This window comes from Podarcis gaigeae (assembly GCF_964106915.1).
Source record: "Podarcis gaigeae genome assembly, chromosome: 11".
NCBI lineage: Eukaryota > Metazoa > Chordata > Lepidosauria > Squamata > Lacertidae > Podarcis > Podarcis gaigeae.
In genome coordinates, this window is record NC_139687.1 from 24,442,681 (window position 1) to 24,461,029 (window position 18,349).

An 18,349-nucleotide genomic window follows, 5' to 3' on the forward strand; every position below is an offset into this window, starting at 1 on the left:
TAAAAGTAGTGGCTTAGACAAATGAGTGCTGTCATATGCTGTTTTCTTCACGATGTATAAATACTGAATATGGATTTTCCTAATGAGGATTCAGATATGTACCGGTATGTTCTTCTTTGGAGCAACAGTAGAACTCATATGTCACATGCTGCTCATTAGTTGTGGTTTCTTTTGCACTTGCAGGAAGACTAGACAAGATCACAGAATCCTAGAACTGTAGAGCTGGGACCCCAAGGGTCATCCAGTTTGACACCCGGTAATGCATGAATCTCAACTAAATCATCTATGACAGATGGCCATCCAACCTCAGCTTAAAAACTTTCAATGAAAAAGAGTTCACCGATGTGATGTTTGCCTGTTCTTTTGGAAATGTCTGTATAGGGGGAGAGAAAGGGTTAATAGGTAGACCAATAGAAAAGCCAGAGGCGGAGCCTACCTGTTTTTTAAATGCTTAGCCAGAGGTTTAGACAGCTGGGAAAAAGCAGTTGGGAAAGTAGTTGGAAAACAGATGGAAATAGAGAGACAGTTAGTGCAGTTGGTTCTTGTGTGAGGGGAAGTAGAAGAGTTAGAGACAGGATAAAATAAGACTAGGAGGGTAAAAGGGTAACAGCGTTTCAAATGCATTTAAAGTTTGTTTGTGTTTGCAATAATCTCCGTTTTTTAACTTGAGAACCCGACTGAGACTAAGATTTTTACAGGGAAAACCTGGTTGGTGGCACAACAACCACCTTCCAAGAGACTTTGTTCCACTGTCGAACAGCTCTTGCTGTCAGAAAATTCTTCCTGATGTTTAGCCAGAATCTCCTTTCTTGGATCTTGAAGCCATTGGTTTGGGTCCTAGCTTCTAGAGAAGGAGAAAACAAGCTTGCCTTCTTGGTAGTGGCAACTGCCCTGTGGAATGCCCTCCCATCAGATGTCAAATAGATAAACACCTATTTGACTTTCAGAAGACACCTGAAGGCAGCCCTGTTCGGGTACATTTTTAAAGGTTGTTGTTTTATTGTGTTTTTAATGTTTTGTTGGGAGCTGCCCAGAGTGGCTGGGGCAACAGCATGTAAATAATAAAATTATTATTAAATTATTATCCTCCATGTGACAACCCTTTAGATATTTGAAGACAGCTATCATATCTTAATCTGTATGCTTCAACTGTATGATATGTTGAGTCGTGTTCAATACCCATGACCAATTGCAATTGCTTTCCACATAAATGAGATATGTAATAGACAATAGCTCTAAGCAGACTTGTTTCCAAGTTGAGTCACATTACAACTTCTGCTCTTGGTGAATTTGTGGCAGGCATTGTGTTTAATAATATGGGCTTTGCTTTGTAGATACATTAGTCTTGAAATGACCAGGTCTTGATATGACCAGTCTTTGTCATTTTTATGTCTGTATTATTGATGTATGGCTGTGGCAGTGATAATGATGATAAGAATCCCTTGTGTTGTGCCATAAATTATCATGCTGGAATTTCTCGGGTTCCACTGTAGCAAAGATAGCAAGGGCAGATAGCCCATGACCCTGGATGTATATCATAGACTGCACTGTTGATTGGGTGTCTGCTGTCATGTCACATGGCCAAATCAGCTCACCCATAGATGATGTATAGCTGGCATTTCATTGGTCATCTACATTTCCACTAGACTGCAATATGACACAATTTGAGTTATTGTACACAGCAGAGGATGTATCCACTCAACTCTTTGTGTGCTGAACAGCAGCCACCACTGTACAGTGGTACCGTGGGTTAAGAACTTAATTCATTCCGGAGGTCCGTTCTTAACCTGAAACTGTTCTTAACCTGCAGCACCACTTTAGCTAATGGGGCCTCCTGCTGCTGTTGCGCCACCGGAGCATGATTTCTCTTCTCATCCTGAAGCAAAGTTCTTAACCCAAGGTACTATTTCTGGGTTAGCGGAGTCTGTAACCTGAAGTGTATGTAACCTGAAGCGTATGTAACCCGAGGTACAACTGTACACTGAATGCTTCTGTGAATAAGACCTGATTCTACAAACTAAGTGCAGATGTGCTTTCTAGGGATGAAATGACATGACAAGGCAGGGTAAGTGACAGGAAGAAAACTGAGAAGAAACAAAGAGAAAGGAAAATGTGGCAATCCATCGGCATAACCTGACACATATGTGAAATCAACAGGATAAAATGGTGAGCAAATTTATGGAAAGGCATAAGACAGCCTCCTCAGAGAAGCAGAAGGATATCTGAGAGAGGAGATGAATAAGGTATTTGAGGCATTCTACATGTTTATTCACATCCTGCAACACGGCTGAGAGAAGCAGGGTGGCGAAAATTGAATAGAGCGAAATACTTGATGGCAAGGACAAGTAGTTAGAATCAGGCAGAGAACAACTAGCCTTTGTGTATTTTTCTGGGTAGAGAACAACATCTGACAACACCTTTTCATGGTGTTCAAGGCTAGACATTTTCTTCCTAGTGATAAATTTTAAAAGAATTCCCTGAAAACAAAATGGGGTCACAGTTGCTGGTTTCTAAATTCATCACAATGTAATTTTGTGCATTTGTGACAGAATGATGAATGCATGAAAGGGACATGTAGATTCTAAGAGATTGTTATTTAGCTTTCCATGGAACTACAGAAAATACTAAAAATGTTTTTTATTTTGTTTTCTTTGCTGTTGGTCTTTAATGTCCCATGGGACTCAGACAAACATGGCCACTCCTCTGCAAATGCTTGCAGAAATTACTTTTCCCTGAGTATGCATAGAATTGCATATTACATATGCTCATCGATCAGATAGTATTCAAATGTTCCTCAGGGTGCCAGTTCCACACAATCCTTTCTATTCTGATTAAAAATTAAAATGGACCAACTTCTATCATATTGGCATACAAATGTTGAGAAGAAGTTCAGGAGCAGATTTTCCAAATTAATGTTATCATATGACATATACTGTGATGGTTTGTCCATAGAAGACTGTTGTTACCCTGATCTTGATAAATTATGAGTCATTGCTATATATTTCTATTTGTCATGGGACCTTTCGTGAATAATAATAATAATAATAATAATAATAATAATAATAATAATAATAATGTATACTGTCTGCCCTCAATACTACTGGTAAAAGTGATTGTCAGGGAACTGCCATCAGGGCCGGAGGGAGAGAGCGGGCTCCGGAGGGGTCCCAGAGAGCATCCAGGGATGGGGAGAGGCAGCCCACCCTCTGGGGGAGAGAATCAGTGTAGCACCAGTGGAGAAGGGGGGCAGATGCGGGAATCGGCGAGGCGGTCCCATGACTCCTTGCCAGGGACCAGCGGGGAGAGTAAGGGTCCTCCGCTGCCTACACCCTCCTTGCGCAGAAGGCTTCCATGCAGGGAGAGTAGGAGGAGACTAGGCGTCATAGAGCTTCTTTGCTGGAAGAAGTTCAAGAAACGCCCACTGACGGATTCTGCCAGCGATTGAGACAGCCACGGGTGAGTGGCTGTCCGGACAGAAAAGGTTCACTCAGGCAACCAAGCCAGGCGTTGCACCGGTTTACGCACAAGCAACCCCTAGAACCATTACAGTGATGATCATTTTGGCAGCTGAGATTTTCAGCTGGCATTGCCATCACATATGTTATCACTTGATGATCTTGGCTGAAAGTGTGAACTGTCTCCACTGAAATGTACTGTATTCAGAATGGCACTGATGGATAGGGAAGCTTTTTGTGATGACCTTTTTAAACAATTGCTGCTCATCAGTTGATGCTGCAGCTACCAAGCAATGAAACTGTATGAACTGACCCTTAGGTGGATGTGGCTAGGTACCTGATTGTTTAAATTCTGATGAACTAATGTGTTGTTGCTTGCCACCCCAATCTCTGAGCAGTGAAAGAATCCAGGGGGTCCAGGCGCTTACCCAATGTTTGTGTTTCCTTTTGAAATGAGGTACAGTGTCCTCTTTGAGATATATAGTTTATTCACACATATATATAATCTGAGCCTATGATGGAGGGGTTCACAGCATTAACACCCCAAGAGAGCCTTGCTTTTCCCCACAGCCGCAGCCTTGGATTCAAACAGAAATCAAACGTTGTTCTCTCTCTCTTGGTTCTCAGCTTGCTGCTTTCCTTCTCACTCACATCACATAATAATAATAATAATAATAATAATAATAATAATAATAATAATAATAAATAAATAAATAAATAAATAAATAAAATAAAATAAAATAAAATAAAATATTATTTGTACCCCACCCTCCCTGGTCAGAGCTGGGCTCAGAGCAGCTAACATCATATTACTAATACAATATGCATAAAACAAACAATCAATCAATTAAAATGCATTCCAAAATTAATTCATATAAATTAAAATTAAAGTTAAAAACTTTAATTCTTCACACTGTGGCACTTCACTCTGTGCCCTCAGCTCTGGCTCTGTCTAACTAAATACCTGACAGCTGAGGGAGGGGGACCCACCTATTTGCCATCTTGCACAGTACCCCTTCCTTTGTCCCTCTTATTGGCCCATCGGCCAGGCTGTCACCTTGCCAGGAAGCTAGCCTGGCTATTCCAAGAATCAGAAGGGGGCCCAAGCATTCAGCCCAACCCCCCAACAAAAAACAAACAAACAAAACACCCCATAACAGTAGTAAAATGCTTTTTGGAAAACTATCATGGTCAGGTGAGATAGTCCCCCTTTGATATGTAAGTGCTTCAGTTCCCATCTCAAATCTCTCCTATGCAGGTCAGCGTCACTGTGCTTTGCTTCACAAGTGGGAGAGCTTGTTCAAAAAAGCAGCTTAGATTCTGCCCTATCAGGTCTTTGGGCAGGACCACAGTGCCCTGTGCTTTAGCCTGGCTTTGATTACTTAGCTATGATCTCCCATGTGATGTTATTGTTCCCGGTAACAGTTCAACTTTTGATACGAGACTGAAAGGTGGAGAAGTGGCTTCCTCTCTCTAAAGTATTATTTGTTCAGTGTTCTTGCCAGAGGGCTTTGTGCTAAAATGCGTTTTAACATCCCGATTAACATGCTTCAAGTTATTTGACTTGTCCAGATAGGATGAGGATGTGTGTTGCGAGGCCTTCCAATGTAAATTTTAACTTAATCTCAAGTTAGAGATTCCTCCAGAGGCCAGCATACGGCAACATTTCCCAAGGCCCCAAAGTCTGTGCTGTTCAAACAAAGTTGAACTCCGACCCTGGTAAAACGGAAGACTTCACAGTTTCACTTCCTAAGATGGAACTGCCAACATTGTTAGTGGCAAAACAGTCTTACATTGTATGGTTCTGGCTGACCCGGGGTCTTACTTGAGCTGGGAAGGGAGGAGGTGGAAAAGCTAGCTGCAAAAAGAGTAATATTCTTGGCAGAAAGGCACTGCAGAGAAATTCCAGGACGTTGTTTTCAGTCTGTGAAAAGCTGTTCACACTCTCAGGCAGATTAGTGGCTGCCAGGATCATTCTGTGTGAAAAGAGCAGTCACAGAAAGGTTCCAGATTAAAGGCATTTTCAGTGAAATGTTGGGCACTACTAGAGAAGACTGTGGAGAAGCACACTAGCACTAAATTTTACTGGATTGTCATCACTTCTAGAAGGCTGTGTTCATCCATATTTTTCAAAGCTTTATGGGAAGGGATGGGGTGCTCAGGTTTTGGGTGCCATTTCAAGATTTGCCCTAGTTTGGGTGGTCAACATGGCTGCAATTGTGTATGGGTGACCATGGGGTTGCTCATGCTGGCCCTGCTTTCTCTGTCATGTACCCAATAATTCAGGTCCATTGCTGTCTACCTGCTATGACGGAAGGTATAAAGCTTGCTGTATGTGCATAGACTAGGATTTGAAAGCACAGAATGTAGCCATGTTGTTGAAGATGGTCAGTCCTAAGGCTGGTCAGTGCCTGAATGGGAAACTCCTGTTTTTCTAAAACCGCACTCAGTAAAAAGCTGTAGTTCAAGTCTTAGCTTTAGGATAAAGTGATTTGGGGTTTCTTCGGTGGAAGACTTTCTACATGGAACATTTTCTTAGGCCATTTGGGTTAATGATGTGTTCAACTTCAACAGAGCTTTATGGTGATGCCAGGTTTAAAGGTAATTGAATCATTCACATCTGTGTCATATTTATTTAGTTAATTAATAAGCTGTTCTGTTGGCATTTGCATGTATTAACAATCATATCCAAATATTTGGAAAAAACAAACAAATGCTGCCTTGATTGCAGATGGAAGCTCTGGTACTTGGTGTGAGTTGAGTAGCTGACTCTAGCATTCCAAATGCTTTGACAGCAACATGAAACTGATTTGTCAGGACCTGGTTTAGCTTTATAAGCTACCCAAATAATAAAGTATATCATGAACCCCACCCCCAATATGTAAGACCTGGGAATTCACAACTCTCTTCACTTAGTAATTTGTTCCTTGTTGTTCCTCTTTTCCTTCACTGTAGACTTGCCTGCGAGGCATTTTATACTTTTTCTTTGGTAACCCCTTGAAGATGGAAAATAATAAGTGATTTAATGCTTCCAACAGAAGAGGCAGGTGCTAGGTTTGTACTACAGAAAGCCCACAACTTATGCAGGGATTACATTCCACGGATCATGCCTAAAGCTAAAATTGTATTTACGGTAGTCAAAACACGTTGGGTTCACTGGTGGGTAGAATTGCCAAAGTCATATTTCCTGGAAGCCTGCCCCCTTTCCACCTCTTTTTAATTTTATTTTTTTCATTGCTACCCACGTACAGCTGAATGGGCACAAGTCAATAAATGTGTTTAAGTTGCAAGATTACTGTATTTTTATTTTGGATATGACATTTGTTTTTGTTTCAAAAATTACATATATTTTCTTCTAGCACTCAGAATAAGAGATCTGAAGGTGTGTGTGTTGTGATGAGGAGAACACAGAAATAGACTTCATGGGGGCTTTCCTAGGTATAATTCAGCATCTTCATGAAGAATCTTGCAAAGTCAATTGCCACTTTTCTAGGTATGTGCCAAGTACTTACCAATATTTGCACCCTATTAGTGGCACTAAAGAATAGAGTGGAGTGGAAAATCTGAAACTGTCAAACTGTCAGACTATATGTCCATATAGTCTATGGAAAGATGAGGTGACATCAGAAAGCTTCTAGACACAATTCTGCAATTGCCAGACAGTGGGATGGAAAGGAATCAGTGTTTGGCAGCTCAAAACTGTTTTTCTTTCAGCTTGGCGGGGCTGGGTTTTTCTCTCTTTTTTCTTTTTAAGAGCTCTCCACAAACCCAGGGCTCTCATTCAATTTTGGATCAAATATTTGCTTTACGTACAAGCCTCAAACCTCATTGTGCAGTTGTCTGAAACTATTTTGGATAAGCAAGCACAAGTCGCTTAAATCCCACTTGCCTCTTAATGACATGTAATATAGTGTAATGATATCGTGTCCACTCTCCCGCCAATATATTTCATTATACAAAAGAGTCATTGTTTGTTTTTGAACACAGCAACAGCCTGAACAGATAATTTGCTTTTTTTAAAAAAAAGCAACAAAAACACAACAATAACCAACATTGTAACATGGACTCCTTATGCTTACTTTTTAAAGAACTTTCTTAGGCAGAAAATCATTTCTATCCCCTGAAATCAACAACAATAGGAAAATCAATGTTGTTATGACCATTAAAGTTAATTTTCACGTTTACTCTGTGCTGTGTTTCAAAATCCAATGCTGCAGCCAGCTTTGAAACATTTAGAGGCCTATTGTGAGCTCAAGTACTTACAAGTTTATATCTTGTTTTTCCCCCACGGATCTTTTGTGCAGCTGAATGAGTATGTATTCTGCAAGACTTTCAGTCTTTTGTCAGCAGCATAGCAACCATCTCTGGGAAAGATGTAGACAAACACATGGAAGGCTTTGAACTTCAAATATGGCTTGAGCAGTCCTTTTATTCTGACTGTGAATAAGAGCTGCATCTGTTCCTTTATATGGTGTATTCTCACATTGCAGTCGTATTGCATACTTACCTGGGAGTAAGCACCATTGAAGAAAATGAGACATACTTCTGAGTAGACATGTATATGCCTGCTTCGTATTTATGATACAGAAGTGGGTTTATAGAAATTGATAGGACAATACTTTCAGGGCATTCTATTCATTACTTACGACTTGGTGCCAACTAAGTACTGGATTTAACCTGCTCTCCAAAATTCTCCTGTTATTAACTTTTCTATTTCTTACTATCCTGTTAGCTGGGAACACAAATTTATGTTGAAGGTGCAGGATGTAAATCAACTAGTGTTGTCATATTTCTAGAAGCAGAATTCAGGACACAAAAGTTGTCGAGCTTTCTTTGGGGACTCAAGAGTTGTTGAGGCCATCATAAAACATCCATATATAAAATTTTAAAATATATACAAATAAACATCCATGTAAAATATGTAAAAACGAGAATTTTCATTGGAGATTTTAGGCAATCAACCTCAAAATCCAGGACGTTTTGCTGATTTTCCAAAATTCCCCCAGACGCTATTTTTGCTAGTTAAATCCTGGACATGTCCAGGAAATTCCGGACAAATGGAAACCCTAAAATAAACATTAAAGAGAATTCTATTGCCATTATGGCAATAGACCCAAAGCTTGTTTGGCAGAATTGGAGAAGTATTCATCAACTTCAGGTCCTGCTGTTCTGGCACTCCTGATTTGTGGCTGGACTTTCTGCTTAGTGCTGTGATTTCTCTTTGGACGGAGAAGGATTTTGCTCGCCCACAGGGAGTGATCTGTGTCGCAGTTGGCACTGTGGCAGCTATGTGTGACATGAACAAAGTGCCGATCGCCTAGTGACAATCAGCTCCAGGTGGTGTCAGTGACCTGACCTTAGATATCTCCAGGACACTCACTGTTTTGCCTTGGTAGAGAAGAACATGTTTCTGATGCAGAGGCTGTGATGCGACCTCAGCTCAAGTAGCACATGCAGTTTTCATTCATGCTGCCAGTACCAAAGTGGTTTATGCAGTTGTCCCATATGTGATGATCATCCCCAACTCTGGCATTGAAATCTCCAAGCAGGAATAGGTGTTTGCAGGCTGGCAACTTCATTGATAGCCTTAGTATTCACCCCATACCCAACTGCCTTATCACTTTACCCACTAAAGAGTGTTGACTAGTCCAGTAAGCAAGTTGACATCATTCCAGACCACTCGCCATGCTGGCTGGGATGTTGTAGTCCAACAACATATGAAGGGCACTAGGTTGGGGAAGGCTGTGTTCTGTGGCACCTGCAAAGGAGGCCAGTGGAATGTTGATTAATTTATCTAGCTAAATATCTCTATCATATTTATTACTACCCTTCAATCCTGTTCCCAGGACAATTTAAATGACAGCAACACACAATTAAGCAACTTAAAAACACAAACAAGATACTGTATTTACACAGATCTAATGCACCATAGAATCTAATGCGCACCTCAGTTTTCAAAAACTTGAAACCAAAAAAGTATTTGCTGGCGAATGTAAATGCACCATCAAATCTAATGCGCATCCTAATTTTCGTGACATACCGGTAATTTACCCAAAATTTACATTCGAGAAAATACAGTATTTCGAGTTGTATGCACATTTGGCAACACCTAGATGGGTACCATGCTTCTGGAGTCACAATGGATGGATCAGCCCATTTTCATTCTGTGTTAGGATGGAGCAGACCTAGGACCGAGTGCTTGCAAAACTGTTTCTTGCAGACTTTAAAACAACAACTGAAAAACCCTCTACATTAAAATTCTATGCATTTTACACATCTACTTCCCCTGAAATATATATTCTTATATACATGTTGTAAGAAGCACATTTTTGTCTACATTTTTTGAATCAAAATTGAATTGCAAAATTAATAGCTATATTCTGAAATACATGCAAGTCCGGGACTGATGAACTGGGTCATTTCACTTTAAATTTCAGAGCAAACAAATTTGTTCCCCATCTCTGTTCAGGGGTTCCTTTGTGGATACATGTCATATCCTATATTTATGTGAGGGTTCTAACAATGTTAGGAAAGTCTGTTTTGCTGGGGGTAGTTGTGGTGCTGAATGTAGTTACCTCTTTACCTAATAGGCCTGCTCTCCTGATATTAGATTTAATAACTTTCAACACTACTATGTCTGATTAATTTGTATATTGTAACAGAGGTATAACCCCCATTTTGCTTCTGATACAAAAAGTATATGAGCCCCTAGATTTTAAGTATATATCTTCTATTGGAGCCAGCAGCGTTTAGAAACTCACATGTGCTTTTAGGATAATAGCTTTGGTTAGCAAGTTCTATCCTTCTAGGCCACTTTGCTAGGAAAGTCTAACAAGATGAGAATAATTTCCACTTTGCTGCTGCAGAATTCTGTAAGAGGCAGCACATTACCGATGCTTTTAATTTCCATTTGATTGCAATCATTTAGATAACTCTTCCAGAGATACCAGATGAGCCTGTGCTTTCCATTAAGACGTATGTATGAAACTTATAATAGAAGTACAAGAAATAGCGTAACATATGTTCCCTTCATGTCCGAATGAAGGGTGGTTAATTCTAGTTGCTCTATATGAAAAATGTGACCTATTAATAACTATCGTAATGCATTGGCATTATAAGTTATTAATTGTAGAATGGGTGATGAAATTCCAGGCACATTAGCCCATTATGTTTTCTTCAAATCCATCAGCGTTTAAAGCATCCATCAATACTATCACATATAGAACAGCAGGGCTTTTGAATGCACACAAACAAGCTCAATAAATAATAATAGCAACTTGAATAAGCACAGCAAGTAACACTAACAACTCTGAAGGTAAGAAGGTAGTAGCTGCATGGGATTTTCCACCATATTTCACAGAGTGCAATGATTATCTGCCTGCTGGACAGAAGTCATGGGTGTGGGCTTGGTGCAATGAATTTCAACCCTAAAAAAGTTCAACAACTTTGGTCAGCCCTTTGGTCAGCCCCCACGGCCCTTCATTTCATCAAATCTGGCCCTCTTTGAAAAAAGTTTGGACACCACTGATTTAGGACAAAGTAGTTGACCTAGAGAACCTGAGGGAATGAGAGAGATCGGTGGGTGAGGCCTTCAAGGAGGTTGTGATAGTGGTTTCCCTTCTCAGGGTGAACATTCCTCTCCTATCATGGAGAATGAAGGCTCTGGGAAGAAGATGTCATGCTGAGGAAGAGGAAAATGATCCCCTAGAATGGGGTGAACTGATGCCTTCTCACACAAAGGACATTGCTTTAGGTCAGTAGTTCCCAAACTCCCTCCTCTCATCCTGACGTCTTGAAAATTCCTGAGGATACTTAGTGGACCACTTAATTATTTTTCTGCTTCTTGTAGCAATTGTAATGTGCTATGCTAGATGTAGTATGATTTTTTAATTGTATTCCTATTGCTTCTTTTATTTCTTATATTGTATTTTATTGTTTTACCATCTGAAATCCATGTACAGGTTTTAAGAAGGTTAAAAATTACAGCCCTACCAAGTCAAAATGGACTCTGTTCTGAAACCATATGCCATCAGTGCTCCCAGCTATGTACGTGACACCACAGATTTTCTGAGGAAAATACAATCTTTAAATAACCTTCCCAACAATACTATACTAGCTACTATGGATGTGGAATCTCTGTATACCAACATCCCACACAACGATGGTTTACAAGCTATAAGGAACACCATGTCAGATAAAACCACAGCGGACTTTGCCACCAAACTCTGCCAATTTGTCCTTACCCACAACAACTTCAAATTCGGTGATGACCTGTTCCTTCAGATCAGCGGCACAGCAATGGGCACCCGCATGGCCCCACAGTATGCCAACATCTTCATGGCAGATTTAGAACAACGTTTCCTAAACTCCTACCCACTCAAACCTCTCTTGTACCTGCGATACATTGACGATATTTTTATCATCTGGACACATGGTCAACAGACCCTGAACACCTTCCACCAGAAATTCAATGATTTTAACCCCACAATCAACCTAACTATGAATCAATCTATGCAAGAAATACATTTTTTGGACACTACTATAAAAATACAGGATGGGCACATAGACACCACCTTATACCGTAAACCAACTGACCGACAAACATATCTACATGCCTCTAGCTACCATCCCAAACATACCAAACAGTCCATTGTATATAGCCAGGCACTACGTTACAGCCGCATCTGTTCCAATTCTACAGACAGAGACTCTCACCTAAGAGATCTGCAGCAAACCTTTTTAGAACTAAAATACCCAACAGATGAAGTTAGACAACAGATCAACAGAGCCAGACTGATACCCAGAGAGAACTTGCTGCAAGACAGACCCAAAAAAGAAAATAACAGAACACCTCTAGTCATCACATACAGCTCCCAAGTTAAAACAGTACAACGCATCATCAGAGATCTACAACCTCTCCTGGACAATGACAGTTCTCTTTCTCAAGCTCTGGGAGGAAGACCTTTCATTGCCTACAGACAGCCACCTAGTCTTAAATAACCCACAATAATACTACAACCAGACCTAACACGGACACTGGCACCAGAGCCTGCAATAAACCCAGATGCCAACTTTGCTGCCACATACACCCGGACAACACCATTACTGGCCCCAACAACATCACACATACCATCTCGGGACTATTTAATTGCTCATCGTCTAACATTGTGTATGCCATCAAATGCCAACAGTGTCCTTCAGCTCTCTATATTGGACAAACAGGCCAGACCTTACGCCGAAGAATAAACGGACATAAATCGGATATCAGGAATCACAAGACAGAGAAACCAGTAGGAGAACACTTCAGTCTCCCAGGACATTCTATACAAGATCTCAAAGTAGCTGTTTTACTACAAAGGAATTTCAGAAATAGACTGGAAAGAGAAGCTGCTGAATTACAACTTATCACCAAACTTAAAACCATGGAGAAACCTGGCCTGAACAAAGACCTTGGATTCTTATCTCATTATACATGACAAAGCCATTTTTCACCTTTTCACCCCTTGCTTCTTCCTGTAAGACCTATTGCAGTCGTTAAGAGTCGTCAACAGGCTCATCACAGCTATCTGCCAATCACCCATTCCCACCACCCTTCTGAGTAATACCCCTCCCCACCTTCTCACTACATAGAAGGGTCTGGAAACTTCTGTTTCAGTGTATCTGAAGAAGTGTGCATGCACACGAAAGCTCATACCAAGAACTGACTTAGTTGGTCTTTAAGGTGCTACTGGAAGGATTTTTTTTTGTTTTGACTATGGCAGACCAACACGGCTACCTATCTGTAACAAGTCAAAATGTTGACATCTGCCACCGCACCTACCTATTTAAATAACTATTTCTTTCAGCAAAAAAAGGGGCAGTTGGCAAAGTCTTGTCTTTCCCCTTGTATTTTGGTGATTCGAATACACATACACACCTGGTGTGAGATACTTGTGCTGAGATAGCAGATACTTTTGCATCAGAATCTGAAAAGAATTGTAGGAATCATCCCTGAATCATATTTCCAGGGCCACTTACAAAAAGGACAGAATCAGTTAAAAATGTAAACAGCCAGAAAAGCCCATGCTGATCCACTGTGCAGTTCTTCAGTGGCACAGAGCCTTATAAACAAAAGGAGAATTAAAGAATTGTAGGTCTGTAGGGGTGTTAAGGATCATCTGCCCACCGCATTGAGGCAGGATTCTCTGTGTCAGACTCCCTGAAAAGGACAGTTGCTGTAATCCAAAAGAGACAGCAAGCCAAAAGCAGGGAACAGGAATCAGCCTGGTACCCATTGCCAGAGCTGCCTGGGGGAAAGGAATAAGCTTTTTTCCAGGGAGTCTTGCCATGTTGTCTGGGGGCAACATGAAAAATGCCAGCCATCAGACTTTGTTCCCCAAATAGAGCAGCTATCCAAATCTTTACTGGGAGAGTCAAAGCCACCACAACTTCTTCAAAGCATGGTTCACTTCATTCTTTGTTTTATCTCAAGTCAGGGGTGGCGGCATACCTAGCCTCTCTTGTGCCCTTGGCAAGGAGCTATATCTTTGCCTTGCCCCATCCCTTGCACTGTCAGAGGCCCACTGGGCACTTCACTCACACTTCTCATAGTGTCACCGGTGGACTCAGGAGGGGGTCCCACTGAGCTGGTGTGATGGCCCATGCCAGTGGCCATATGTTAGGATATTTCCATTCCACCTTAAAAGGGAGCAGGCTATGTGAGTCACAGAGTCTGCGTATTTCCTGTTCACAGGATGTTTATGTTTTCTATTGCTTTCGTTTCACTCTGTGCCTGAGCAGACCGAAGCAGGCAGTCATGTTTTTTCTTTGTTCTGACCAACGCTGAATAAACTTGTAAATATGCTCTCCTGCTGTGCATCTTTTGCTGTGCATTATCTGCTGATAGAGCGTGCATCAGTTCTGGAATGTGGAAGGCTATTTTCTGGAGCTCATGTCACTAATTGCTGATACTGTATCTACGGGAGATCGACGGACGTCCGGAGTCGACGTGGAGGCAGTGATGGCCTTTGTCTCCCTGGCAGTATCCCAACACCATATTCCTCTACTGAGGCACCCAGACAACCGCACCTGTGTTCTTATAATAATATAAAATAATAATAATAATAAGGCTGTTTAGGGCATTAAAGGCTAACACCAACACTTTGAATTGTGCTCAGAGGAGCAGCAGAATGGCATGGTGAGCATGCCAGCCCCCGGGTGGGCTCCTAGCCAGAGTGGAGAGGCATGATTTGTGAGCTCCCCTGGTCTTATGCCTTAGGCTGGGGCCAACCTGGCCAACCCCTAGATACACCCTTTGAGGTGCGGCTGGGTCCTTAAAAAATAGGGGCCCAGCCCAATAGACCCAAGCATCCTTGCCAATTTATATGCATATATGTAAATTTTTGAAATATTTACTAGAATTTAGATTTCACAGAAGGCAGGTCAACTAATTTTCCCATCCCCAGAGCAACTCAGTTCCCCCCATTCATATGCACCCCATCATCTAGTTTTGTCCTTTTTTAAGTTTCATAATTTCTTTTTCTTCCTTTTAAAGAATTTTAATTAAAAATGCATTAAAATCGGCTACCTACAAATTCAATAAAAACACAGCACAAATCCTTTGTTATATTTTTGTGGGCCATTTAGAGACCTTTCTGGCATTAACTGATATATAAATATATGAAATAAATAAATGAAGCCCCCAAATGGTGTCTGTCTGGCTTACTCCTTCATCATCATCATCATACACACCAGGGCTAAAAAATATGAATGAAATCATGTTTGGCCTCAAATCATTTAGGGCTAATCCACACATTACATGCTGAGCTATGAAGGGAAAGGATGCAAAATAAGCACAGTGACTCTCCACAACTCCTGGAGGGAGACATGATTGCTCTGCAGTGAGCCTGCATATCATATGCTCTGCAGTGAGCCTGCATATCATTGGCATAGCCAAGGAGGTCAGGGAGGGACAGCTACCCCCCTAAATCAATAAAAAACAATACAAATGCATAACTTACTGAGGTTCTGCCTCCCCCAACAAAATTCCTGGCTACGCCCATGCTGCATAAAATACTCTGTGTAAAATGCAAAACGACCATTTGGCTTTGAAAGACGACCTCCATGATGGTGCCCATGCCTTTAATGAGCACTTTCTCCTATTTTATCTGTAATTCCAAGACCATTTAAATCTGTCACGGTTTCCTCCAGACTAATGCTTCCTGTTTGTGCCATATTCTAATAGACATTAGTTAAGCCATTTCCTTTGCTTCTTAAATGGTTCTTAAGATACGACGTTAATGAACAGTGTAGATAGCTAAACATCTGGGTACCAGTTCAAAGAGTTCTGGCAATTACTTCTAAACTGTTGAAAGCTCTTGCTTCGAAGACGCAATTTATTGAAATGATCTGGAGTTGTAAAAGTTCATTTTTTGTAAAGAAAAGATATAGAAAGCTATTTACGAAATTAAATGTACCTTTCCAATCCAGTGATGCTGCAGAGAGCAATTCTTCTTTATGAAAAATTACTATGAGTAGCTTTAGGATCATATTAACGGCAAAAATGAATCATATATAAAAAGCAATTTCTTACCAAGGACCGGCTATAAAATATGTGCCTTTGGCTTTTTGTTTACCCTTTGAACTGAATGCAGTGCTATTGCTGACTGATCTAGTTACCTTGAGACATGGTTTTGTGCCCATCAGATTTTCATGCAATTATCTTTTTAGACTGAGTAGCAACATAAATCATCTTCATTTTGTGTGAGATGTTGACATTTATTGATTTAATGTTCTCAAGAAACCTTTCAGGGAAACACAAAAATCAAATGGCTAGATATTAAGAGATAACATCTTAACAAAAATGGATAAGTAGTTGTTAGAAGGTTTGTCAGAGCGTAATAAGGCCAACAGTTCCAAAGATACATGGCATCATTGTTGTGACAATTCTTCTTATCGCTTTCTCAGCAAGTTCTCTGTGATGAATTTGTATGTAGAAATCGAACCAAACATTAAGAAACAGCCCACAGTAAGCATTTTAAGGTAGAACGAGCTACCCATGATTAGTAGTGGCAAGATTCAGCACTTGGTTTGCAGTCTGAGAAATGTCTTTTAGCCAATTGATGAGGTCTTCAAAATTCTGTTCAAATGGTGCCAATGTGGTGGTCCAGATGCCTTTAAGGCTTGGTGAATTCCATCAATGTAGGCATCCAATTCTCTATTGGCCCCCATAACCGCTGCCACTGTCACACCTTTTTACAGGTGAGCATTGACTTTAGAAATATGAGTGCCTGAGACCTCTTCTGAGTCCCCAGATAATGAGCCTTCAATTTGCTCTTTTAGATCTAGACATTGAGGAGTTGCTTTTAGATCAATGAAATACTTGAATCATTACTGTTACCGGTATGTATGCAAAGCCTATGGTTTTCCCTCCATGAGATTTTGGCCACACCATGCTCCCTGAGTCTCAAACCAAGTCTCAAACATCTGGGTTGAGACTTGATTTTTTTTAATTATCCTTGTAGCACATAATTTATTTTAAACACTATACAAATAAATGGCAAAATAATAATAATCACCAGGTCCCATGTCTAGAATTTACAGTGATAATTCTCCTTATCAGACTTCTTGAGGCTATTTACTCAGTTTGGATAATGACAGCATTGCATTGTGGGCCTTACCCATTAAACAGCTATTAGGGTAAAGAAATGAAAATGAAGTCTCTCTTATTTATTTAACCACATTTGCTAGTTGCTATATCCTTACATGCTTAGGGCACTTTACAATGAGGCGAAAACCACTCTGCTAATCAATAAGTACTGTCTTTTTCTGTGTATAAGACGACATATATATTTCCCCCAGTTTTTTTAAGTTTAAAATTGGGGGTCGTCTTATACATGGAATGTTGCGATTAATTATTTCTTAGTTTTGGGCTCAAAAAATAGGGGTCGTCTTACACTCAGAAAAATATGGTATATTGGTATTATGAATGATTCTATTGTCTTGCGTGGAATTGTTTTAAAGGCCTTGAAAAACAACAGCCAATCATGAGGAGCAACAGAGACAAATAACAAAGAGCATATGACCTATGCGAACCTGGTAGGTTTGATTTTGTTAACGTGAACCTGAACTTGTAGCCTGATATTTGAGGGCAGGAAGTATAGTCACTGCTAGAATTGTGCTGGCGACTCTTGGGGCTTGGCCTCTGTAGCTGCATGGAGTGACACAGCAACGCCAGAGAAAGTTTTCCTTATCTTCCCAGGGTGTAAGCCATGCTCCGCAGAAACTTCATGCTGCGTATCCATCAACTTGTATTCATTAGTTACTGCGAAGAATTCTAAGTCTTTGTTACACATCCGATGTCACAATCAAGCATAAGACCTGCCAAGCTCACCAGTTTCCTATTAGCTCTCCCCCAAACCACAGTAATTCTGAGCACATCATTTTAACACAGCAGGAAGAAGGAAATTGGATTTCTATTATGCTCCTTGCCAAAGACATACAGACAATTCACCTCTTTGCACGTGGAGTCACTATATGGGAGATGAATTGCATTAAAGCTGAGTTCATAAAGGACACCCTAGATTACAGCTCCATATTTAAATTCAAAACTCCAAGACATCAAATGACTGGAAGCAGCACAATCTGGACATCTGAGACAATTATTTAGGTGATATTTAAGCTTGTAGTGAATAAAATAAGGCAACCGTATTTCTTCTGTAGAATTATTTTGCGTTGAAAGCTTAAATATATGTTACAACATCAAGAGATAGCAACATATATTAATGTTCCATGGCAATTAAAACTTTGGGCAAGAACAATCTTCTGGCAGAAAGAACCATTTCCAGCATGTTTCAGGGTGCTTTCTCGTGCATTCTTGGACAACAGCATCAAGCAACATCCCTTGTGCTGCTGGA

The 18,349-nt window shown here is 40.5% G+C and overlaps 1 long non-coding RNA gene across 1 annotated transcript; it reads right to left on the reverse strand.

The window, feature by feature from the left end:
* Window positions 1-8,377: 8,377 nt before the first annotated feature.
* Window positions 8,378-17,759, reverse strand: LOC310826997. Its single transcript, XR_014556115.1, has 2 exons — window positions 17,529-17,759; window positions 8,378-9,213 (listed from the first exon to the last, which is right to left on the reverse strand). It is a non-coding gene; the product is annotated as an uncharacterized lncRNA (long non-coding RNA).
* Window positions 17,760-18,349: the final 590 nt, after the last annotated feature.